This window comes from Meriones unguiculatus, chromosome 11, assembly GCF_030254825.1.
Source record: "Meriones unguiculatus strain TT.TT164.6M chromosome 11, Bangor_MerUng_6.1, whole genome shotgun sequence".
Taxonomy (NCBI): Eukaryota; Metazoa; Chordata; class Mammalia; order Rodentia; family Muridae; genus Meriones; species Meriones unguiculatus.
In genome coordinates this window covers 94,861,908-94,888,252 of record NC_083359.1, presented here as the reverse complement: position 1 = coordinate 94,888,252, position 26,345 = coordinate 94,861,908, and the positions used below count along the sequence as shown (strand labels likewise).

The 26,345-nt window shown below is 41.6% G+C and overlaps 1 protein-coding gene across 3 annotated transcripts in view; it reads left to right on the top strand.

The window, feature by feature from the left end:
* Positions 1 to 986: 986 nt before the first annotated feature.
* The window catches only part of Grem2 (gremlin 2, DAN family BMP antagonist), a 90,094-nt gene continuing 64,735 nt past the window's right edge, over positions 987 to 26,345 (top strand). Inside the window, exon 1 of one of the 3 annotated variants that reach the window (XM_021652056.2) lies at positions 987 to 1,336. The gene's annotated coding sequence lies outside the window, so the exon portion shown is untranslated. The other 2 variants (XM_060364728.1, XM_060364726.1) reach the window with 2 other exon arrangements.

The window sequence follows — 26,345 nt, the reverse complement described above, 5'->3', positions numbered from 1 at the left end:
ATTCAAAATGGAGCTCTGTGGTGTCAGAAGTGAGAGCTTCTGCCGAGAAAGCTGTCGTTCAAATTTCCTTGAAACTTACTGGGGAGGAAAGACCCTAGTAGACTGCTTTATAAAATACGGTGAAGCCTTACTTTATTTTAATTTTCCCAGCTCAGTACTAAAGGTGTCAGGTTTTTCTTGGGCCTTTTTCTCTTTGAGAGAGTCAAAGGGTTATCTCTGTGCATGTTTACAGATGAACGTTTTTCCAAGGTGTTTTCGTTCACCCAGGTGCCCTTGTCAGTAGAGACACAATGTTGATGAAGTCAATGGAGACCAACGATCCTGCAGAGAAGACGCTAGTGTCCAGCAAGCACCACATTGAGCTGGTTAGAATGTCCAGCCCACGTGTGCAAGCATTGGTCTCTGTTCTCCGGATGATGAGTAGTCTTATTCATATGAGAGATCTCTGCTTTCAATAAGCAAAACATAGGGATAATAATGACTGAAACAGTGTATGGCAGGGAAGACATATCTAAATGATGGTTACTTTGCACTGAATTCATTTAAGAATTTTATTATTAGTTCGACTCACTAATGGCCACGGGATCGGCTTGCCTTTCATTTCACCAGCCTCAAAACAAAAGAAACCTTGGCTCCATGTGGGCATGCACACACGTGTGTGCGTGTGTGTGTGTGTGTGTGTGTGTGTGTGTGTTTCTATAGTCTTCACATTCTGCGTCCATGCTAAAGAGGAAGATCTGAAGGCATGAGTGTGTTTTATCGGCTGCGAGGATGGTGGATTTCTCTACATGACGGGGTTTGGGTTGGAAGTCTGCTAAACAAAATGTTAAGAGCTGCCCACAAGGTTGTAAATCCACAGTCTGCAATGAGGAAGGGAGAAACGCAGCGAGCACTGAAGTGTGTGTGGGTGTGTGTGTGTGTGTGTGTGTGTGTGTGTGTGTGTGTGTGTGTTTGCGGGCTAAATGAGAAGCAAGCGCGAGGGGAGTGAAGCCGAGAAGGAGGGGGTGACTGGTGTGATTTGTTTGGTGTTCCGAGCCAATAGGAATCCCGGACGGTGATAATATCCCCACGCAGCGCCTAGAGGACCCAGCGCTGTCTCCAGCTCCTTCCACATCTGCAGGCGCGGCCAGACGCGCTCCGCCCTCTGCGCGCTCCGCTGGACTCGGCTCGCTCCGCTCACCCGCGCTGCTTCGCCGGCCTCCTGCGGGAACCAGGCTGCCGCTGCGGAGGTCGGTCCTGCGCGCTCCGCGCTGTGGATCCCGTCATTCACCCAGAGGAGAGGCTCAGGGAGACGCGCAAGGGACCCGAGGAGGAGGCTTCCATTTCGTCATTGCAGGTATGCGGCTTGTCACGACCTATGTGACTGCGCACAGGTTTCTTTCTGCCTTCTGCCTCTCCCAGGCACCTAGGGTGGATTCACCTCTGTCCGCGGGGCTGGTTCGCAGAGCAGCTAGGAGCCCTCCTGAGTTCGCTCGGGTAGGTACGTGGCTTCTGTGTGTCTGGGGCCACCAGGTGGATTCGCCTATTGGATTCTGCGTAGGTGGAAAGCGGAGACCTTTAAACTTCACCGCGATCTTTCTTGTAAAAACACCAGCAGTACCTGCATATTGTGCGCGCGCCCCTTGGTGAGCTTCGTGATAATGGTGACCCATCAGGTAATTGTTTAGGAAGCATGCTTTGAATAGAGTCCGCCTACCGAATACCTTAAGGTGCTCCCTGTAGGATCAGGAAGCCACGGCAGGCTTGGGCGTAGTTTTGGTTTCCTAAGCATGTGGCCAAAGTGGCTATAGCGTCGTGGCTGAAATACCACTATGTCTTTAGGCTGTGTCTGAAGGAGAAAAGGAGAGAAGCGAGGCAGCAATTTAAAAACGTAGTTGTCCTATTCTCACTTTCATTGATGAATTGAGGATACTTTTGTCTTTCAGAACCCCTGACAGAATGAGTTCTAAACTCCCTCAAATTAGGTTCAGAACATAGGAACTGATCCCAGCACTCAAGAGGCTGAGACAGAGTGAAATTATGAGTTCCAGGTCAGCCTGAGCTACATAGTTAAAAATATAAATGAGAGAACGTTGTACAAAATAGAACCATTTCCAGGCAGTGTCAATTCGTAGTTCCGTTTTGTTTAATCACTAAATGTATAGATTTCTCTATGTTTATTTTTGAGGTGAAAGTTGTGTTTGTCGGGGGAGGGGACAAAACGACTATTTTCCTAGGATTTCGCTGTTTGATTCACAATTTTGAAGTTGGTTATGTAATTTTTTCCCATGTTGATTACTTATGATTAAATTAACATTGCTTAATCAGTTCCATCTTCCCAGAAAGGCCAAAGAGACTGAGTAACTGTGATAAAGGATTGGTAGTGTTTTGGACAGTCCTCATGACATTCACGGCCCCCATTCTGTGTAAGAAGTGCTTTTCCTGGAGTGAGGAACACGCAGAGTTGGGGTCTCCTCAGGGTGCCAAAGTAATCAGATGCAAAATCTAAATGGAACTCTACCCAGCCAGCTCCTAGTACTTCCTGGTAGAGACCCATTCATTGACACTTCACAGCTGACTCATCCCTCCACGGTACCTGAGTTTCATTGCTGCCCTTATCCCAAATCTTGTGCCCAGCCAAGCAAGATAAGGAAGCTATAAGAAAGCTATTCACTTTGCTTATCGCCATGGAGAATTTAAGTTGACCCATTTTCTTTTAATCAGATGAATGTGTGCTTTCGTCATTAAGAAGAATGCATGCGTAGTTCTACCATGGTGATAGGAAAATGTCACATTTTTGCCCTTTGACTGAAGTGAATGATCACGCAAGTCTTTTTTTTTTTTTAAAGTCATGACTAGCAATAGATGTGGCAAGTAAATGCTATGTTTAAGAAAGAACGTGCCGTTGCTATAGTGTTCTGCACTTCACATCACCAGAGAAACTGATTGTAACATTTTCACTAGTCAGTGTGTACAACTAGGAAATACCAGAGTAGGCTCTTTTATGAGCTACGGGGAAGCCTTACTTTATTCAAATTTTCACAGATCAGGTTTTTCTTAGGCCTTTTTTTTCTCTTTGGGAGGGCCACAGGTTTATCTCTGTCCTCGTATGAAGATGCACAGTCTGCTTGTAGTTACGGCGGCTTGTTTTATCATCATTGTTAGTATTGGCGTTGGGGGGAGGGGGTACATGTGAGGAGGTTAGAGGAAAACTTTAGGGAGCCACTTCTCTCCTTCCACAGTGAGATCTTGAGCTCAAGCGGGGGTCATCAGGCTGATGCAGCTGAGCCATCCTACAGCCTGGGTAGTTTTTATAATGAGCCTTTGTCAGTCTTCTGTAACTCCTTTCTGCTTGCCATTCAGCTCTAAAGCCAGGCTGGGTGGGATGGTACTGACTGAGAGCCTGAATACATGTGCATTGTGTAGGCTGAGGTATCTGTGGCTTTGCATGTAGATGTGTATGTCTGGATGAGGGGTAGCATAGGCATATATATATGTATATATATATACATATATACACACACAATGTTTTGCTTTTTCACAATTTGGTGCTATCGTTTTTATGGAGAGAGGCATTCCAATGCTCATTCTCTTTAAGTCTCACATTAGCTAGCCAGAGATCTAGATTTCCTCAAAATATGTACAGCATAATTTAAACAAATCACATGCCTTTAAATATTTTGGAACACCTCTACCTTGGCTCCATTCTAGATCATGAGAATGGAGCTGAATCCTGAGTTGGGTTTTGGGTTCTAGTAATATGAGATGAGTGGCCTGCCAGGTTCAAGGGCAAACTATGAGAGACTACAGTCTTCTAGGCACACTGGAGGCTGCGCCATCCACATTTGTTCTCCAGTTCTGTGGCAGCAGATATGCCAGGTGTTAGGCAGGAGCTCAGTGCTAGACTCCTTTCAGCAGTTATGAGAACATTCAGGAATTATTTCATCCAGTGAAAATGTGGCCCTGTATTGAGCTTCCGATCAGGGAAGCTTCCTTCCACAAAGGACCAGCATGTAAGATGAAGAAGTACTTAGAAGGGAAAGACATGTAATTATAAATTTGATCTATGGTGGCATCTGCTTCCTCAATTACCTGCTTCTCCTGTCACATAACTCTCTTTTCTCTAAGAATTGTACACGTGGACTTAATAATGTATAAAACCAAACTTGATCACATATCAAGGACACAAAAATGTGGTCCTTAGGTGGACCATTCATTACAACAATAACCTATCATTTGGGCATGTTTGTCACTGCCATCACTTCTAGTAGGAAAATCCCCTTGACTTTCCAGCACATTAACAGGCCCAGCCCTTGGTGGAGCATTCATTTGTGGAGATGAGTCTCAGAGCTGTGTGGGAGTTAAGAGGGTGGAGAATGAGATGTTTCACAAAGCAAGAATGCGAAGTGAGATTCTGTGATGGTGGGCAGCCTAAAATGAGAATCCAGGAGCCGGAGGGAAAATGACTCTACTTCCTCTGGTTAGCTTCAAGGATGTTCATTTGATGAGAAGTCCTGAAGATTTTCAACACTCTTTTCTGTGTTCCCAAGGTACACCACACACAGGTGTGGTTTTGAAATAAACATTTTGATGTGCTGACAAGCCTGGACATACAAGCCAGAAGAGGGCAGCATGCAAACTCTGAAAAGAAGTAATGCCTCTTCTCCATGGGCTTAGAGTAATCTCCCAGTGACAACAGAACGCCTGTTCAAGCTTATGTACCCTCCACCCCCTAGAATGTACACTGTAGAGTCTTAAAAAGAGATACATCACCCAGAGGTATTTTTTCCCTAGTTTTGCTTCAGAATTGGAGTTGCCTGAAATAAGGAGAGCAAACTATTGACTTAGGGAGCCCAGCTTCTATTTCTTTTAGCTAGCTTCACTTGTTGACCCTACTCAAGCAGTTTTTATTACTATTAGGAGATGAAAGAATGGGAAACCAAATACAGGAAAGAGAAGAAGAGTGGGTTCTTTGAGGTTTCACCAAGACTAGCAGTTTTTTGTTGGTTTGCTTGTTGCTGCTTTACCAGCAAAACCAACCACTATTCTAAGTATGTCTTAAGTGTAAGTTCAAGGTCTCTGCAAAATCAGTAGTACTGTTGGAAACCGACTTTTAAAAGAAGAGATGTGAAATGAGCTGTTTCACTGGTACCCAGAATCTAAGACATATTAACAAAAACAAAAATCAAGTATCTGCCTCTAAGAGATAAGACATGGTCAAAAATAACCCCTCCTAGTTATAGTCAAAACCTGGGATTTCCTTGTGCTGATTTTATCTTTAGAGATTACTCTGAAGGTGTAGGCTCTAAGTACTCATAGAAGAAAGAGTTCATCACTCCTACCTAGTGTAACTGGCAGTGATGTCTGTTTAGCAGTTGTGTGTTCTTATTAGGTGTCTCTTAACAGTTTAGACATGCTGGTTTTGGCAGATCCTGTCTCTTTGCTTTCTTTGGTTCATCCACCATACAGCTCACATTGCTCTGTCTGAGGGCTCAAGGAGAAAGCTCAGAATGGGGTTTTAGAACTCACACTGGAGAAGGCAGAGCAGTCTCATTCTGGGAAAGTTGTGGTTCCCTGTGACTGAGATGGCCTGGGTTAGGGACAGATGCCTCAGAGAAGGGAAATCCAAGGTAGGTTTGTCAAGAAAGCATAGCTCCAAGCTCATAGGGTGGATTACAGGAGGCTCAGGCAGCTGCCCATGTGTGTAGGAAGGAGACCTTGAAAGAGTTCATATCTACTTTTTTTTTTTTAAGGCTACTATACTCTACTGGAGGTATGGTGCCTCAGAATCAAAGAAAAGAGGTTTCAAGGACAAAGTTGAAATTCTTTAGTGTCTGGGAGAAGAATGGCCTCACTGTGAGTCTCCCTTCTCCCCTGTTGTGAGATGCATTGGCTTCTGTAACACTCATCCTTCTATGGAGAATGGCACAATGCCTCGATGCTGAAGCTTTGCAGAAAGGACTAGATTTATTCGGGGTCCTCATAAAACCAAGCACCCTGATGTAAGAGTAGGGGATGATGTAAGCAAGGGAGAGAGAAAGGGCTAAGCCCAGGGATTGGGGAATAGTGTAAGATTTGTCACCTCTGGTCGTACACTCAGAGTCCCCACTGCCACCTTTCAGTTCACCGTGGCTCAGGACCCCCACTCCAACTCCTTTCAGAGAGTCAAATAAACCACAGCACATGTCTCTTTTTTAAAGATTACTTTGAAATAAAAAAAAAAAAAAAACAATCTTTCGGTAAGAACATTATGGTTGGCACTAGTAAGAGGACATACATAACGCTAGTAAGAGGACATATTTGTGCAAATAGTTCATTTAAAAGCTGTTTCTGATTTTTTTTCTTGTATGCAAGAAAATCAGAAAGAAAGGAAATACATGGCTTTAGGGAAGTTCTCCAGAGGGGAAGGTTTTGAAGAACACGAAGCCAAGAGCTCAAATACTCTCAAACACGACTTTCATGGTATGGATTAATACAAGTTCCAGCAGAACATTCCCCTCTCCTGCCATTTACTCAGTGTCACTGCAAGTGGGAGAGAAGATATTTAGCACGAGACCACCTAACTGTCTCATACGGAATTCTAGGTAGACATTGTCTAGATGAGATACTGTCTGCCTTAAAAGTGTCCATTGACCTGGTTCTGTAGACAAAGCTGAAAGGCAGCTAGCCTGTTCATCCATGAAAAAGCATTTGCCTCTAACTGCTTTCATGCAATTATAACATGAATATCATTGTATTTCCTACTTATATTAGTTGCATTGGGGGAAGCTAATAGACAGATTTATATAGCTAATAAAAATTAGGTAGCCATGAAAATAAGATTTCTCCCACCAATCATCTTTGCTAGGAATCTAAATTTCATCAGCTTTTCAAGAGATCTTTAACTTTGTGCAGCTAATATTAATGAGTGTTAATGCAATCACAGCAATGAATAGTTGAAAATGTAACCATTTGTTCAGTCATACAAGCATGCATTTCACAGAGAGCTATTGAGCCTCTGTGTGTAATAACCATAGAATTGCATGTGTGCTTTTAATATTGATTTGGGTACTTATCCAAATGAGCATATTAGTTACATGTTCATGCTGTATTTCATACACTAAATACAGGAAGACATACTTCACCTAAGTCTATCTGAGAGCTACTAGCTCTGCCAGCCTCTTGAATAAGACCGTGTTTCCTATCTTGGACCACATCCTCTACTCAAAGAGATTACTCAAAACTGTTTCTCATGAAAACCTCTGAGTAACAGAGAGATGTGGATTTCAGGTATGTATATTCAAGACCTCATCCCAACAAAAAATATGAACTTCTTTGAGGCTCTTTTTCTCCTAATCTTTGGAGGAGGTGGATTAGAAATCTTGCTTCGTTTCAGAGAGTAAAATCATATTAGTACTTTCTTGATCTAGAAGACCATTATGTAGACATTATGAAAAATATTTAGCCCAGGAAAGCAAGGTGACTTGGCTCTCATGTTTACACATTTTCCTGGAAAGCCTACCATTGATCCTGAGTTCTTTCTTTGCACTGAAAAGATGAGTCTGTTATTGTGCTTCATGCTAGTCTTAGACTTCAGATCTTTGTTCTTCTCTCTGTAAAAACAGTTGCCTCAAGTGTGACTTCACTAAACATTTTATAGCTATCATGCAGTTTTTACAAAAACAAAACAAAACAAAAAACAAGCTATTGTTTTCATCAGCATCCTCATTTTACCAATGAACTCATCGACACTTGAGGAATTCAGAATATCGCAGAGATGAGTCTGGACAGATAATTTGCTTGGTAAGGAATTTACCTTGAGTTCAAGCCCTAGAACACATAGAGCATAGTGTGCTTGTACCTCCAGAGCTGCAGAGACAGAGAAAAGTAGATCCCTGATCTTGCTGTCATCCAGCCTCACCTACTTGGTGAGCATGAGACCAAGAAGAGACTCTGTCTCAAATATCAAGGTAGACGGCATCTGAAAAACAAGACCTGAAGTAGTCTTCTGGCTTCCATTCCTAAATACTCATATAAGTGTACACACACACACACACACACACACACACACACACACACACACAGAATATCACTAGTGAAGTTATTGCAGACCTTCAGTTTCAAACCCACCATCCTTATCCTTCATTCAAGTATTCCTAAGTATGGAGAAGGTGTTATCATTTACAGAGCACTCTGAAAGGACATAGGTTACCGCAGTAAAGAAGAGGGGGTACTTCTAAGACCTCAGTACCACAGGGGAGACCAAAGATATTTGACAAGAGTCATAATCCATGACACTCTGGAAATACAGTGTGGATTTTGCTTAGTTAACAAAGTTGCTGGACAACAGGAAGTCTATTCTACTAAAAGTAGCTTAAATCCTTTTTTTTTCACCCCATTCTGTATCTGTTCTACATACTTCTCCATCCAGCTGAGTGTGAGTTAAGGCCTTTTGTGTGAGTTTTTGATTACATCTTCCACTCAATTTCAAATGGTCCTTGAGGACAGAGACTGTTTTGTTTTGTTTTTATCAATGTTTTATTTCCCAGACCACAAGTGGTGCATAACAAACTGTATCTGGTCTGAAGCTACTAAGATACAACTAAACCTAATTTAGAGCTGAGATAGAAGGCTGCTCTTTATCTCCTAGGAGACATGGCCTCTGAATGGTTCAAACACACATATCTACCAGAAGCCAAATAAATGACAAACTCCATCATCTGCCCTGGGGTTCTCTCTCTCTCTCTCTCTCTCTCTCTCTCTCTCTCTCTCTCTCTCTCTCTGCATAGTCCTCTCTCTTTCTTTCCTCTTCCCTCCCTCCCATTCTTCTTTCCTTCCTCCTTCCCTTTTTCACCCTCATTCTCTCCCTCATTCCCTCTTCCTTTCTTTGACTTAGTTTATCTAACCCCTTAATAATTTAAAACAATTATTTTAGTAAGAAAGTCAATCAAGTATTAAAATTTTATTCTCTTTACAAATGTAAATTATTGCTTAAGTATTAAATAACACTGATTCAACTTTTCTGATCATAGATGATGCCAAGGTGCTACTGTAACTTTGTCCTCTAGTCCCAGGAGATTGAACAGGCTAGTTATAACAATAAAATGCAAGCACATTTAGTTTGAAAGTTAAGAAATTCCTCTTGATGAATAAGAAAATAATCTCACTGAAAATTTGGGAATGCCATCATTTTTAGATAGAAAACTTAATTTAAGGGAAACTAGAGAGTTTAAGTGACTAATTTTCTTTGTATTATTTTCAGACAGCAAGTATTTTTGGGTTTTTTTGGGGGGGGGTTGTTTGTTTTATTTTTTGACTATGAAAGTTCTTACTATGTAGTTATGCTAGACCAAAACTCACATCCCTGGCTCTTTTGCTTCAGCCTTTTGAGTCCTAGAACTGTAGGTATGCTACACCATGCTAAGCTAAGAGGGCAGGCTTAGAACATTTAGATGTTTCTTACATTAGAAGTCTTATAAAAATTCAAAGAAGTCTGAGAACTTGAATGGTGGAAGAATTTCATCTTGACTCTACTGGTCTGTAGTGGAAATGTCCCACCCTAGCAATGAGTGCATTAAGATAATAGTAGTGTTAAACATTTGTGTAGAAGCAAATGCTACTTGGATGCTTTATTGACACATAGATTCCTAAACATTGCTAAGACTTATCATAACCTCAAAACTTTAACACTTTATCCTTAAACTTCCTTCTGGATAGTGTTGATTAGTGCTTGCATCATTCAAATGCATTTATTGATCATTATTATTTAAACAACGTATGTATATATCTTCACAATATCCTATACTTTATTCTTTTAAAATTAGTCTCAGAGGAATTTTTAGACATTATCAGACAAAAAAAAAAAAAAAAGGAGGAGGTCTTTGGGAAACAAAATATAGAAATCTCACCCAACAGGTAGTAAGTTAGGCTCATTAAATGATAGCTTTTCTAGCCCTTGCAATTGACACTATTGAAAATGTGAGCCCAAATTATTTGTGCTGTAGGTTGGGATGAATAGTGGACAGGGGCGTGGCTTGTGCACAGAGTTAGGGCTTGGTAGCACCAACCACCACGGAAGCTCTACAAGCTCAAAACAAACAGAAATGTAGACAGACTGTCTCCCTTCTGTCTGAATTTCCTTTGCTTGGACCAGAAGGCTATGTCACAAGAAAAGAGTCCTTGTGTGAATACCTCATGGCACATCTCTTTGTGTTTTTAATGGTTGGTCTCAACATAAATAATTTCCCATAAGATAAGTTGGTCATAGTTGACAGGTACAGTTTGTGTTCTAAAAAGTAAGAGTTTGCATTAGAACCTCATGTTATATCCAAATATTGTTGTCATAGTTTTTCTTCTCCTCTCACTGCTATCTCTTGAAGAGACTATATTATTTTCATCTTTATGTCCTAGATACGTTACATCACACCTGAGTCAAGATTTTTAATGTTTGGCAAGTGAATGAATGAAAAAAAATCACATATAGGGGTCATCACTATTACAGAACCAATGATTATATTTTTAAAATAATACATTGTGGGAAAATAATTTAAGAAAGATTATTTCTGATTTTACTCAGTTTAGATATGAAGTATTTCCCCTAAAGACCATGTTCTGAACTAGAAAGTTGGCCCAGTCAAAAAACTCACTTAATATTTTTCTTGATATAATTGATATTATCATTATTGTTATTACTCTTGCTTGGGCTTTTGACATTAATGGAATAGTCATCAGAATGGATGCCCATAAAGGTTTGCTAAAAGACCATTTCATTACTCTTAAGTACTTTGGAATTGAAACTTCAAATTGAAAACTGAGATAAATAAGTTGGAGTGTTTGCGTCGCGATTTTATCTTTGAAGTAAAAAGAATAACTATCTGGAAGAAAAGCTAGTCAGACCCTCTTCACAGAATCATTGATTCATTCAGCAAGTATTTATAGAGCTGCGGCTAGACATGGCAAGAGATCAAAAGGTGGACCATGTTTTGGAGGAGCTTAGAGTTCACAGGGAAAGCAAGATATGTTTGTGAACAATAAGGCACATGGTGGAAAGTGGGGAGTGCTAGCCAAAGCCTGCACAAATAAGGTCTCCTGAGTTTGGGGGAAGCAAAATGTCATTTCCAAGGAAGACTTTAGGATTATTACTGGATAGCCAGAGAGATCCTACTGTGAGCTGCTGTCATGATTGCTTTCTTGCTTCTGCTTCTTCGTGGCATGGATCATGTGTTCGATGTGCTATAAATCTTAGCGCTTTAGACAGAGGTATAACTTATTTAGTCTCCTGATTTTATACCCATTCAGCATTAGCACAGAAGTCACCTTCTTATTAAAACCATGAGCTGGTTCATTGTAGAACTAGTGCTAGAATTCAGCCTTCTCCCCTCCCTGCATCCTCTCTCCTATGCCATGCTCCCTTAAGACTCCACCATGAAGGAGACCCTATCTATACAAAATGCTACAAGGCAGTTTACATAGAGGTTCAAGGTGCAGCCTGCCATGGGTTTGCCCAAGCTGGGAAAAGCATTGTGCTTGTTGACATGGGAAGTTTTATTGTTGTTCAGATAGGATTTTTGCTTTCTCCTGTTCATTTCAGTACTATGTCAGTACACATCATAGAGCTCAGGCTCTGCAAGACTGAGGTCCAATGAAACTTTCCCAGTCTCATCGAGAAACCCGGCAATGTCTTCATCTGGGCTGGGGGCTGACACAGCAGTGGCAGTGCTGCCTCTCCCTCTTGGTTTCAGGCACTGTAGTGAGTTTGGGATTTCCTAAGTGAGAGCAATGACTCCCCTCATCCCTTCTGTTTGGACTAAAGGATTTGTATGGCATTAGAATGGATTATCTCTGTGATACATGTGCTCAAGTCGTCTCCCACTCCCAAACCAGTGTCTCCTATAGTCCAAAGCCCTCGTTTGGACTGGCTTATTTGATCATACTTAGAATTCCTTTAAGTAGCAGAGGAAACTTCTGGACAGGACTCAGGAAATAAATGAGCCTCAAAGTCTAGGCAGATGATCACTCTGCTCTTTTCAGACGGGCATGTTGGTAGAATGTCACTACCTCCTCCCTTCCCATTTTATTTCAGGAAGCATATACACCACAGCCAGACATCTCCCTGGGAAAGCTCCCCCCCAAAAAAGTAGACAAACCTTTAAACTAGGCTCTACTTGATGACAAGTGGATGGATGGATGGATGGGTAGGAAGACAGATGTACAGGCATATTGGCTAGATGAAGTATAACAGTCCAGTGATAGATTTTCTTTTTTTCATATTGAAGCAAGTATCCTTTGTTGAAGAAAGAGGCAGACATTCAATTCTGCAAGAGGAAGCAGAAGAGAGTGGAGGGCAGATCAATCAGTGTGTGTCCAGAGCAGAAGACCCATATTTCATGGTGGCTTTATTCACACTTGTCATCCAATTCCTGTCAAGGTGACATGCCATCACTGTAGAGAAATGTGCTTGTGGAAAAATAGAAAAACTAATACCAAGTTTTATTTTTATAGAAATTGGGAACAAGTATTTTCAATTCTATTCTTGGAGCTGAATAAGACAGCACTGCAGATGGCTGATGTGCAAATAGGCACCATATGGATTTGAACAAAGGAAGGAAAATAATCCACAGTTGTAAAAATATCTTTGGTCTTCATACGGGTAATATGTGCCCACATGGTCCTGTCAGGTGGTTTTGCTATAAGAGATTATTCCTGGACTAATAGAAAATTTTCCTTTTATAGTGGCGTATGTTTTCCCAGATTATCACTGGAGCATGCAAGATCTCACAACTTCAGAAAATAGAAAGATCAAAGGCAAAGAGGCCACTGAGATCTCGACACTCACCACACACCAGCATGATAGTTTGGCTACTAGAAATGCTTTTCATGGCAACACATATGTGTACTTTTATAATCACCAAGCAGTGCTGTGAAAGCTGATATGCATTCCTAATTCTTGCATTAGATATTGCCCTTGTTTTTTTCTATGGCAGTAAAATTCAGATTGTCTCCATATGATGAAAACATTGGCCAACTGAGGCTTGGAGCTCTAGAGTTGATATTAACTGCACTCGTGTTGGACTGATTTTCTGTTTCAAATGACAGCCAGAACTATCAAATAAACCCAGCGATATTTATTAGGGTGGCTTCTGAATATACAGAGTGTGATTCATGACAGAGACTAATCTTGCTAAAGGAACAGAGAAGATATTTTCCATCTGTATAACCCCCTCAGTAGCTGGCATAGGGTAGACATTTAGAATCAGGTTCTGTGGATGCTTGAAAAACTTACACATGTGGACTGGAAGTCAGGATCTCTATTGAAATGTGACAAGAGTCACAGATGGTGCCAACATGGTGGTCACTGGTTTAGACTGTAAGCTCTTTGTCAAAGTTCTGATTCTGCATGTTCCGCTGGTTTCTAGAGAGCTTCTGAGTGTGCCAGACACTAGAAATATAAAAAAGAGTAGGATATAGCCCTACTATCCAGTGTCCCCCTGTTCACTTGTGAAAAACAAACAATTAAATAAAATACTAATAGGAAAATAGTGCAGGCAAGAGCTGCATCTATAACCCAGTGGTCGTGGTCGGATGCTTGCCTAGAATGCACCATGCTGTGCATTCAACCCCTAGGACTACTAAATAATGAAATATAACTTGTAAAGTAAACTCAGCACATACCTGTAATCCCAGCACATTGTGACTGTGAAGCAGGAGCATCACTGCAAGTTCCAGGATAAAAGTGGTACCATTAAGACTCTGTCTCAAAAATTAAAAGCAAGGGCTGTTGGAGAGAGGGCTCAATGGCTACAAATACTTGCTGCTCTTCCAGACAATTTGAGTTCTGTTCCCCGCACCCATGTCAGGCAGCTCATAGACACCTGTAACTCCAGCTCTAGGGAATATGGTACCGTCATCTGGCTTCTGCAAACACCTGCGTGTGTGTGGCTCCCAGACAGTGTGGCCACCACCACCACTACCAAAACAGTCGAGACAATCTGTGAGCAAACCAAGTGGGAACAAGGTGAAAATGAGAATTTGCATCATGGGTTTCACTTAGCCAGAATCATCAAGCACCATGCTAGAGAATGTAGGTGCCTCATTGTCCTCAGCAGTGTAGAGCTTGCATGAATCATTCTTTCAGCAGTTTAGTTTATTGGTTGTCACATGCCACTTTGGCATGCAGTCCTTCCTTCCCCACCTGGGGTTATGTGACATACTAGTACTTATTGTTGGTGGAGCCCACAGCATCCTGATGATTCGCAGGCTGGAGCCTCAAGAATCACCTTTGGCAGCCGGTGCACTCTCTAAACTCTGGCTGTAGTCCTTCACTGTACTCTAGAGCCAAAGGCCTCAGTTTGGGCTGTCCCCACCACTGCCTGCCCCTGGAAGTCCTGAAACAACAGTCATAAAAACCCAAAAACTATTGGAATCCAAGCAAGTCACATTCAGGTATAGTTCTTTAGAAAAATATGATCCAAAGAACTATGCCACAGAAAAGTCATTATGCTCTTTGTTTCTTGTTTTATATCTGGCGCTCACTGGCTTTTCATGTAGAAGAGAGCAGGGCAGAGAAGGTGTGGCAATTCCAGCCTTTATGTACTTGAACAGCAGCCAGAATGCAGGATTGGGAAAGTGAGTGCCCAGAGGTCAGATTCCTTTCTTTCTGTCCCCCTTCCCCCTTCTCCTCTACATACGTACAAGGAGCTAACCAAATGTTTGTTTTTCTATCAGAACACAAGTTTGGGTACATCTACGTGACCAGTGGCAACTGAGTTCAAATCCTATTTCATAACAGGGCTTTACCTGAGTGCTTTAAACTGCACTTGACAGCATGTTAAAAACAGACGGTTCACCTTGTAAGATCAAGCTGATGTACAAAAGTGACCTTTGGTAAGTAGCAAGTGAGACAGTCAAGGTTAGGGTGGGCCCCTGAAGAAACGCAGTGGTTCTCTCAAACACAAGTAAGTTTTCCTTCATGGAGAATGATGTATGAAACAATGCATTCATTCAGGACTCAGCATTACACTTGAAGGACGAAAAACCATCTCTTGACTGAATTCAGGAATGCCCCTGATGCCATAGTAACAAGTACAACAAAGTTAGTATCTACTGCTCAGTAAGCCCCTTCCTTACTTAGTGAGAAAAAGTGCACTTTTCTCATCCTCTTAGATTCTCATCCAATAGCCTTCCCAAGTTTATTTCCAGGAAAAGAGAGACTAAAGAATGATCTGATTCTCTCCATTCCATTCTCTTGTCATAACTGCCATCACGATGGCCACAACTAACTTGGTACTTATCATGCCAGGAATCAAGGCAAATCGTTCGAATGTATTGCAGACGGTGAGCAAGCATTATTAGTTACCCTTGTTCTTCATCAAAATTTAGCCCCGCGTTTACAAACCATCTAAGTGCTTGTTCTTGGCCTTCATGCTAGTCTCTGACCCAGGGTCAGTATTAAATGCTAAATAAAAATCTCAGTTATTTTTCAAAGCAACTCACAGAGCCAGGTCATATTATTACAAATCAAAGTCCAAAGCCACACTGCAAATAGTGAGGGGTTGGCATTCAGACCAGGTTCCGAAGCCTGTGCTCTCTGTCCATTCGCTAGGCCTGCTCCTGGCAGCTCCAGGATGCGTGGCTCAGACCCAGGTTGCCTTCCCACTGGGGTTTCTGGACTCTTAAATCCTTTAAAAGGGAATACCACCCTTGTTCCATAAGTCAGAAAATGATTTGGAAAGTAAAACACTATAGGGATATTTAAAGTTTGATCCAACAGTGGGCCTGTATTGTCCAAATTTTCACAGGAGGGAGGGGCCATGAGGGAAATGGAGACATGGAAGGGATGGAGCACAATTCTACGATGGCAAAAATGGTTAAGAAAGGAGCCTGCGAGTTGGTGACATGGACACCCACTTTGTCTATACATTCAGTGTGGGCTAAGCCTACCCGCACATGCAGACATGTGGGTATGAATTGGACGTAGAATCCCAGGGTGGTGTTCCCTGAATACTGGTACTCAATTACGTGCTAAATAGCACATGCCAACTTTGTTCTTTTCTGATATCTGGTTTCGGATTTATTAGACTTATTGCTGCTTTCTGGAATGTCCAACTCATGCAGGACCGTCCTGCCAATCATTCTAAATTGCACAAAGGATTTTCCAGTGCACTTTTCTCATCCTCTTAGATTCTCATCCAATAGCCTTCCCAAGTTTATTTCCAGGAAAAGAGACACTAAAGAACTATCCGATTCTCTCCATTCCATTCTCTTGCCAGCTGCCATGGCTGAGCATTTCCTCTGCATCAGGGATTCCTGTCACACACAGTGGCCTGCTGCCATCCATCCACAATGCCCACTGAGGGTGCTGTGTGCACCGCCTGGTGACAAGCTCTGATTCTCGGAATCACGCTGATGAGACTCTTCTCAATACTAGGGTGATCATAACATTTATCATCCAAACTAGATTGCTTTCAGAGCATGGAGGATGGTGCTATTAATAAACTGCCTGGGACACCAAGCAGGGTTGGAACTATTGCAGGGCAAATAAGGACATGGAAAAAGTGCATAACGGTCAATAGCACAGTGTCAGTCCTCCAGTTACACAGCCAAGGTCAGATCATATATGTTATTTAACAGATTATGCGGACAGTCGTGCTCACTGCTTTCTGAGCATTGAGTACCCACCATGATCTTCATATTCCTGACTAGGGGAAAATCTTCTAAATATTCCCCGAGAAAGCTCATGGTTCAGAGAAGATCTAAATGAGTCATTGTAGACATTAGTGTAACACTACCAACCAACTGAAAACTTTACTCATGACGCATGATCTGCTAACTGATTTTGTTCATCACTTACTCAATAATCACCTAATCTCATGAGTGAGGACACTGAAATTCAGTAAGGTGGATTTACCCAGGGTAACCCAACATATATCCCAGGGAGACAGAACTGGTTCTCAATGTGTACGGTTTTGAAGGCTGAGCTGATAGCCGCATGCTTTACTCAGTTCTCCACAGAGAACACAAGATACATGTCATAGGAGAGGATCCAAGTGTCCACGGACCACAGACAAATCCCTTTTCCCATCAAGTCATGGCTGGGAATGACAGAAGGGAAGAAGGCTCCTCAAAGGTGGGAGTAGTTGAGGTGAGCCTTCATGGACATTCAGCAGGGTAAATGGAAACCTAAAACTCAGTGTCAAACCTCACAGCTTGGTATATGGGTCAGAAGAGCGAATTTCTCCTCAACATCACTGGTAAGAGGAGAGTTATGAGAGTGTACTACCTGGCTCCACAACAGAGAACGCAGGGACCCCAAGTTGAAAGCATCTTAGAGACACACAGATCATCATTCACAGCGTTGTTTCTGGGGAGATTCTGTTCAGAATCATTGAATTCCCTACATCATCGAGGAACATATCAAGAAAATTATCAGCAAATTCTATTCCTCAGATAATACAAAACCCAGGAGCCCCACCTGAGTTGATTTGGTTAGTTGAGATAGATCTCACCTATCCTAGGCTCATATACCATCAGATTCACTACGTTTCCAGGGGTGACCTTATGACCTTTCTGCCTTTGCATCTCAAGGGATGCGTGAAGTTCCAGGCTCATTCCACCAAGCCTTGTTTACAGTGTGCTGAGAACTGAGCCCAGTGCTTCTTGCAAACTAGGCAGACACTCAGCCCACTGAGCTACATCTCCAGCCCCTAATTATGTGAAATTTGAAGACAGCTGAAAAGCATAATATCCATTACTAAGTTTTAAAGCTTAAATATTAATCTGCCAATCTTTTTTGAAAAGTAGTGTTTATCTTCAAATTGTCCAAAGAGCTGCCATTAGGATTCTTCCTCTTGCTACCCATGGGTTCAAACAAAATTGTTAAAAGGTACTCCATCATCTGAAATGAATTGGAGCTCGAAATTCTAGTTGTATTTTCTTTAGACATCATAAACGCATTAATTAGTAATATTCCATTCCAGATGAGACTTAATTTAAAAAAATCATCCCACGTGGTGGCATACATCTATAATCTCATCATTTGAGCGGGAGGATCAAAAGTTTGGGGTCTGCTTGAACTACAGATGCCACATTATGTACATACTTACATGCTTGCACACAAACTTTAAATAGTAAATAAAAATGTAATAAAATATATTTTCAGATGAGTGTTCTTAAAATGCAGATCTATGACACTTCCCTGCTCACAGAACACTATTCATCGAAAGAAAACTCTTGGACATTGAAGGGAAACATCTTTCACCATCACTCTACCATCACTTCAGCCTCTGATGGCCTCTGACTGTGCCCTGACAATCCATCACCCCCTTCACTTGAGCCAGCATTGCATTCTTGTGGGTCTCTCCTGCTCCCTGCTCTGGTCTCCCCCTCTTGACCCAACATCCACCTGTTGAAATCCTACCCATCTTCCCAGGCCCAGCTTAAAGGCCACCTGTTCCAGCAAGCTCCTGCCTCTGCCAGAATTTCTCTTTCCTTCCTCCATCCTCCCTAAGGACTTTGCACCTCTCTCAGAATGCCTACTACATTCTGCCTTGAACCAGGCCTATTTATGCACAGCACAGCTTTCCCACCAGCACTGTTACAGCCTTCTAACTGTCAGCAGTTACAACCCACTGACCCTGGAAGTGCCTTGTAGAGACTCACCTCTAGCACCAAGCAAATTCAAAGATGCTGCGGAACCACCTCAAAGAAACAGGAAGGTGGAGGGTAGAATCAGTAGAATAAATTGTGGGTATTAAGGCACTCACTACCACTCTGGTTGGTTTTTACTTTTTCAGGAGAAGAAATCATATTCCCATACATTTTTTTACAGTAGATTTTCATACTTGCTCAAGTTTATTGGTTAATCTTTTAAGTTTCAATATAGGATCGTGAGTATAGCGAAGAGCATAGTAAAAACAGAATTCTATACTGTCTGAAGCTTCTCATCGCTCTCCTGCTGATGAGTAGTTTAGGCTACTTTATATATTTCAGCTCCTTCAATCATCCCAACTCAACTTTGTTGCTGACACAGTAGCATCATTTTGTGGAGGTGTACTTGTCTAATCAGAAAAACAGAGGTTTAGATACTGCCTTGACTTTTTTTTTTTTTTTAGGGAGCCTGTGTATATATATATTTTTTATTTTTATTAATTACAGTTTATTTACTTTGTATCCCCCCTGTACCTCTCTCCCTCTTCCCCTCCCAGTCCCATTCTCCCTCTTCCTCACCTGTGTCCCTCTCCCAGTCCACTGATAGGGGAGGTACTCCTCCCCTTCCCTCTGATCCTAGTCTATCAGGTCTCATCAGGACTGGCTGCATTGTTTTCTTCTGTGGCCTGGCAAGGCTGCTTCCCACCTCAGGGGGAGGTGATCAAAGAGCAGGCCAGTCAGTTCATGTCAGAGACAGTCCCTGTCCCCATTACTATGGAGCCCACTTTGATACTGAACTTCCATAGGCTACCTCTGTGCGGGGATTTCAGGCCATCTCCATGAGTGGTCCTTGGCTGGAGTATCAGTTTCAGAAAAGACCCCTGTGCCCAGACTTTTTTGGATCTGTTGCTGTCTTTGTGCAGCTCCAGTCCTCTCCAGGTCTTACTATCTCCCATTTCTTTCATAAGATTCACTGCACTCTGCCCAAAGTTTGGCTATGAGTCTCAACATCTGCCTTGATACCCTGCAGTGTAGAGCCTTTCAGAGGCCCTCTGTGGTAGGCTCCTGTCCTATTCCCTATTTTCTCCCTCCTTCCATGTCCATCTCTTTGCCTTTCTGAATGCGGATTGAGCATCTTAGCCAATGTCCTCTTTCCTGATTAGCTTCCTTAGGTGTACAGATTTTAGTATGTTTAATCAAAAAAAAGATCAATCTCGTGCTTTCTCAGACAATTAGGAATAGTGCTTCCTCAAGAGCCAGCTATACCACTCCTAGGCATATATCCAAAAGATTCTAAAATGTACAACAAGGACATCTGCTCTACCATGTTTGTAGCAGCTTTATTTGTAATAGCCAGAAGCTGGAAACAACCCAGATGCCCCTCAGTTGAGGAATGGATACAGAAACTGTGGTAATCTACACAATGGAATATTACTCACTGATAAAAAAAAAAAAAAGGAAATCATGAAATTTGCAGGTAAATGGTGGGAACTGGAAAAGATCATCCCGAGTGAGGTATCCCAGAAGAAGAAAGACACACAGGGTATACACTCACTCATAAGTGGATATTAGACATATAATATAGGATAAACATACTAAAATCTGCCTTGACTTTTAATACTCTACATGAGCATACACCCTCTTACCCAAGAGAAAAATCTTAAACTCAGACTGCCTACAAAATTTGCATATATAAACAAACAAACAAATAAACCAGGCTGTGGCAGCTTTGACTTCTTGTGAATATGTAAAATACAGAAGTGATAGTAAGAATGTTGAAATGTTTCTGAGAGGTGCTTTATTGGGAAGTTTTGTTACTTTGTTACATAGTCACTGGATGTGGTGTTTTGATGGAAACCACAAATAAAATGTCCATGTAATGCCCACACAGTACTTACCCATAATTAAAAAAAAAATAACCAGAAGTGTCCTCTAAAATGATGATTAAAGAAATAGTGTGGTAGCTACATAGACCAGCAAAATGGACACTTCCTCTTGTTACCAAGTACTTTTCACTGCATTGTGAATGGTGTATTTTTAAAAAGGTTTTCTTTATTCTTGAGAATTTTGTACAAGTATATGATGAAATATGATGAAATATGAAATACTCTACCATTTCTTCCTCCCAACACACAAAATGCCCCTTCAAACTTCATGCTTTAAAAAAAAAAACAACCCAATAAGTCCAGTTACTGTTACCTGTAAGTGCAGGGATATGCACATGGATAGTACATTCGCAACAACAATTACGGCCAAATTGATCATTAATAGGTACCAGAGTTTGAGCATTCCCCCAAAACAGACATCTGCCCAAGAATTTAGCAAGTCCAGTAGGAGAATAGCTCTTAATCCAGTGCAACAGCCCTGAAAAATAGTGCAGAATACATATCTTACACTCGTGACTGCCTAGAGGGGAGCAAGTTGGCATATTGATCCTACTAACCTGCCAGTCATTGAGTGAGGGATGCCCCTGGGAAGACCTGGGCTCTTTCCCGTTCCTGAGTATGCAGGCGTGGTGCATTCCAGACAGCAGTTGGACACCAGTCTCCCATTGAAGATGAGGATGCTATGCCAAGGGTATCAGGCTACAATGTACAAAATGGTAGAGAGTCTATATATATATAGTCAGTATATGTGACTATATATATATATATATATATATATATATATTCTATACTGTATTTGGGGCTGGGGAACTATCTCAGTGGTTAAAGCATTTGCTGTACAAGCACAAGGACCAGTGTTAAGATCCTAGAATCCTGGAAAGAAATCTTTATAAACACAGTGTGAAAAGTTTTTAAAAGGTTTATCTTTGAGTGTTGGGGTCCTTGGTGATTTTAGTTTTCTGCTGATCTGTTTTCTCCAACTTATGTGTTGATCTCCACGACTAAGAAAAACTTACATTCAAAATAGAAAAAGTATAATTAATACTGGATGGTAGAGCCAGTCAAATCATTCTTGAAGAAGGAACAGCTAATTTGACCCCAAAGTATTTGTAATATATGTCATATAAGATTTTCAAACACCCTCACTGATTGCCTTAATGCTGGAGACTTTATTTATTTTATTGTAGTCTCCCATTTATCCAGTTTATTTAGGTCAGTTGAAAAGGAAGCTGGGCTAGAGCCTTGAAAGAACTTTTGATTTCAGGAAGGATAGATGTTTCTGGACATTGTGCCCAAAGCCTCACACATGCTAGGGAAGTGACCTACGACTAGAATATAACCTTAGCCCTCTTTTCACTTTATATGTTGAGACAGAGGTACACCAAATTGCCGAGGATAAAAATAAAGTCACCCTGTAACCCAAGCTAGCCTTGAACTTGTGAGACTCAGACTCTTGAGTAGCAGAAGTCAAAAGCACACAAGACTGGGCCTAACTAAGAATCTGAGTAGTGCTATTTCTTTGCCAAAGTATCTTTAAGCAAAGATGGCTAAAGAACTAAACCTCACTTTACTCTGAACTGTACTCTGTAAGAACCATTGCATTTGTAATAACATAAGTAAAGGCTGTAGTTGTTCTTTTAAAAACTATTTTATTTATGTTTCTTATGCCTCTTCCTCCTTTATCCACCCACACTGCATAGGAGAGAAAGAAAGTTAATGGGGAGAGGGGGCATAGTTCTCTTAGGCTACTTCCTGTTGGTTAGAGTCATTGGATTCCTTGGGACAAGTCCAATACTCCTTTTAGGCTATCTCCAACTTCTTCTCATTACTCTGCATCAACAGCAACCAGGAACAGCAGAGGGAGAGCATCAGCATTCTTCTTCCTTGGAGCACCCCTTCTCCCCCTGGGCTCTGGCCTTTATTCCCTCTCAGAGTCTTCAGAATTAAACTCCCTTCAGCTGACAAAGAGCTCCTCCCAGAGCCGGCACAATGCAAATAGTTTGCTGTTGTGGACAATCTGAATCAGACCCATGCCCCACACCTAGGATTAAAACAAAAACATGCTGACATATTATAAACCAAAACTTCCACAACAAAAGGCCTCTCGGCTCTCTTTGAAGGAAATAAGAGAGGTACGAAAGTGAAGCTTGACTGATCTGGTTTCTGCAATCTCTGTGTATTTGCTGTCTGGATTGTGGGGGGCGTGGCTAGGAGCCTGCTTCATTGCTCTTCTCCCAGAGCCCACCTCATTCTTTTCGTTTTAGCACCAGGTGCCAGATCTTCACTTTGGGAATGTTTCTGCACTTGGAGAACTCACTGAACACTGAAGAGGCACACAGAAGAAAGAGCGCTATTGACTTACAGTTACTCCTGAGGATCTTTTTGTCCTTCCTAGAAAAGGGAGTCAGCATCCATTTCTGCTAAGCAGAGAGCAGGAGAAAGTCAAACTATATTAATTACCTTAGATCAGAAAGGACTTGCACTTCTGCAAGTGATGGATTTCTAGTCCAGGCAGCTTTACAAGTATTAATAGCATCCCTGTTCTTGGCACACGACGGTCCTCAGTGAGTGAGTAACTCTATGCTCAGGAAAGGATTCTGTCTTGTTACACAGCCATCCTCATGCCCACGTTGAGAGAAAGTTTGTCTTTAAGGCTGATTCAGACACTTTTCTATCATTAGAGTTCATCTTAGAAAGGGGTTTCTGTTCAAATTCTGCATGAGTTAGGTCTGCTTTATTTCTCCCTTTTTGAACATGGACCATGATTTCAGAGTACTCAAATTCTTTTAAGAATTCCTGTGAGAGAACTAGTGATGAAACTATTTTGAGAAGCACCTTAGGCAGTGAGAAGGCCCTTTCCTCTGAGCACTTGAAGAGGTGTTCTTCATACAGAGGACTTGCATCTTTTTTGCCCAATGTTACACTATGTCTTCTGATCCTGAATTTGTGTTCCTGCTGATGCATATTTTCCTCAGATATCTGTTGAGTGAAATGATTAAAAAAAAAAATCAATCATAGGAATAGTGAGAACATCTACTCCAAACTGAACTTCAAAACTTTATAACTTCACCAATCTCTCAGCATCTCATAGACACTGAGAGGAAGGATTTTGTGTGTGTGTGTGTGTGTGTGTGTGTGTGTGTGTGATGTCACCGCAATGAGGAATCTGACAGGTGAAGCTCTGGGAGTTCCCTTGTCCTTGTGGAAGGCTAAAACATAATAACCAGACTGCATGTGCCTGCAGAGAGAGACTCTTCTAAACCAGAAAACACCCTGAGTATGAAAGACCATTTTTCATTGGGTAGAGGATATGTGATTGATAGTATCAGCTGAGTGGTCTAAACTACCCTTCTTCCTGTGATCACGGTAGCTGAACCTTTCATTTGATCACCTCCCCCTGAAGGGGGGAACAGCCTTATCAGGCCATAGAGGAGGACATTGCAGTCAGTCCTGGTAAGACCTGATAAGCTAGGGTCAGATGGAAGGAGAAGAGGACCTCCCTTTTCAGTGGACTTGGAGAGGGGCAAGGGAGGAGATGAGGGAGGAAGGGTGAGATTGGAAGGGAATGAGGGAGAGGCCTACAGCTGGGATACAAAGCAAATAAACTGTAATTAAAAAATAAAAAGAAAACTGTACACTTAGCTGTTCAGACACAGGAGAGAGTGCAGAAGAGATCAAGAGTGGATGAGAGTGGCCATGTGACCCAGCTCGGGACTCCTGCTCAGGCTTTTTCCAAGGACAGATGAAATAACATCCTCAAGTCAGCCTCACCATTCCCCTAGTTTAAAATACAGATGTCTGGGTCTGAGGTGTGCGATGGTTGGGAACACGTACTGCTTTTCCAGAGGTCCTGAGCTAGACTTCTAGCAGCCACAGCTTCAGGGTAATTGGTCCTTATGGGCACTTGTACTCATACAGACGTGCACTCTTGCAACATACATACACAGACACAATTCAAATTAATGAAAATAAAATTTAAAACATTAAAAAATATGGAGATCCCCAAATTTTGCCCCTAGGCTGACTTCTCCTCCACTGAGGTAGTATGCTGAGGCGTCTCTATATCTGCATTTCAATTAAACTCGTGTACTACTGGGCTTCTATGTTTAGGAGACTGTGGCCTGAAAGACAATGAGGTGATGGAATGTGCCTCTTAAGCAGGTGAGGGGCTGTCTGTGTGGCCTCTGGAGCCCTACTGTTTAACCCCAAGATCTCTTTTTATAGGTGATTATCTTATTAACTTTCTTAAGCAGGCTTAAAACTTGTGTGCTCTTGGCAGAGGCGCATATAGATTTATGGCAAGGCATCTGTTAATAATTCCAATTTCATTTCTTTTACCAGCAGTGAAATTGAGGTCTTGGAGCCTGGGTGGAGGCAAGTTGGAAACAAATCAAAACAAAATAATTGACTGGGAACTATGACAGACTAATGAGAAGCATTGTTCAGGAAGAACCTGCAGGGCCAACCATTGTCCTATGAGGGCCCTTATACCAACATCCTAAGAAGAGCAAGCAGATCAAGAGACAGTTACCTTCCCCGAGTAACAGAAGAGGAATAAATGCCAAACCCAAGCTGCCCATGGCAGCGCCCACCTCCAGCTTTCAGCTTGCTGAGGTTGGTGCACACACGGTCCTTCCTCCCAGTGTCTGTGAGACACCAAGTTAATCAGGAAGTGCTCTCAAGAGGTGATGGCTAAATTCTTGGACGTTTTGTCTTTAGTAAGCAAGAGACTTATTTAGTTCAACTGACTACAGTTGTACGTTCTCCCAAATACATTTAACCTAAGCTCTATTCATTTTCTTTGTGGATTTTTACAAGCTTTCCAAATAAAAGTACAAAACATTTTATATAGAATATATAATTAACATGTCTATACACATACCATTTATACTTCAAAACTTGATATTATTAACTAAATTGCTCACTAATTTATGAATTGCCATTAAGACTAATGCTATACACTCCAATTTCTCAAGGAAAAATGTTTCATGATGCTTTGGTTTGCATCATGAAACGTGTTCAGACTCCATACACTTTAATGGTAGTCCCACTCCCTTCATTACTGCTGTAGGTTCATTGATGCTTAGACAATGGAACTGAGCTAAGTTAATTTTATTTAACTACAGATAAAATCTTATTTGGAACCCTGGCTGTTCTGGAATTTGCTATGTAGACCAGGCTAGCCTTACAAACTGATCTTCCCACCTCTGCCTCCTAAGTGCTGGGATCCCAGGAGTATGTTATCACTTTCAGCTTCCATTCTCTTTGCAATGTGCAAATGGTGGGAATCAAAACAGAAAACAGGAAATCTCCAGAGTGGCAGAGCATAGTGTGAGTGTGTCGTTGCTAGAGAAAGTTATGTTTGTGGTAAAGAAGAGGAATCTAAATTAGGAACACGTTACGATTTCTTTTTTCTTGTATGACACATGACAGAAGAAACATGCTTTTAATTTTAGAACTTTTCTTTGTTGCAGTAAGTTGCGGGAACATCATTTTGTAGTTGACTCAATTCCATGTTCATTTTCAGGAGCAGAGCCTCTGTTTGTTTATTGATAGTGCTGGAAATGTTTTAAAACTAAATTGAAAAGGAGATCTTTGCCTTGCGGTCTCAGGAAAAGAACATAGGAAGACCCATTCTAAAGGAAGGACTCATTTTGATACTGCCTATAAATAGGGACACAGAATAATATGGAAAAAATGGCTAAAGGTTTCAAATATGCATCTCATTGACCTGATCACTAAAGAGTAATAGAATCTGGGTGTGGTGGTGTATATCCATAATTACAGCACTCCAGAGACCAGGGGCAATGACTTCAAGGTCATGACCAATCTGGGCTACACTGAGAGTTTTAAGCC